Source organism: Curcuma longa, chromosome 21, assembly GCF_044706935.1.
Source record: "Curcuma longa cultivar G26 ecotype Majalengka, Jawa Barat chromosome 21, ITB_CL_G26_1.1, whole genome shotgun sequence".
Lineage (NCBI taxonomy): Eukaryota > Viridiplantae > Streptophyta > Magnoliopsida > Zingiberales > Zingiberaceae > Curcuma > Curcuma longa.
The window spans coordinates 4,026,273-4,026,971 of NC_133881.1; positions in this window are offsets into that span (position 1 = coordinate 4,026,273).

Genomic DNA, 699 nt, shown 5'->3' on the forward strand with positions numbered 1-699 from the left:
GGTTATTTCAGAATTTTGATTATTTTTTAAAAATTAATTAATTCGTTTAATTCGGTTCGATTTCAATTTTAAAATTTCTTATTCGGTTAAATCGAATAAACCGAATTATTCAAATTATAAAAAATAATTATAAAATTATAAGTAAATAAATTTATAAAATCTCTAATTAATTAATAAAATTTTCATAATATTTAAAATTTTTAGTTAATTCGGTTAATTCAGTTAAAAACTGAATTAATCGATAAAATATCGGTTCGGTTTGTTTGATTTTTATTGAAAATTTTGATCGGTTCAGTTGGTTTAAAAAAAATCGATTTATTCAAATTTTGATTTATTCGGTTCGGTTCAGTTCGATTTTAACTGAATACTCAATCCTACCGATAAGGATTTGGAACCCGATCGCGAGATTCGTTCTCATTGTCGACGACCTTGTGGTGAAAAGTCGCGCAGTTGGCACATCTGGAATATAAAGCAAAAGATTTTTTTTTAAAAAAAAAAAGAAGATGGAAGTAGTTTGAAGAGCAAAAACTCAAATAAAATGATATTTTATAAGTCGAAGGCCGGTAGAAGAAAAAAACATTCAAAAGGGGGGGGGGGGGGGGGGGGGGGGGGGGGGAATTACCACTGATGAGGAGGATCTCATGACGCCTTTGGATTTAATTTTCTCAGCACTGGCAATTAGGGATGAGCAAAAATTCG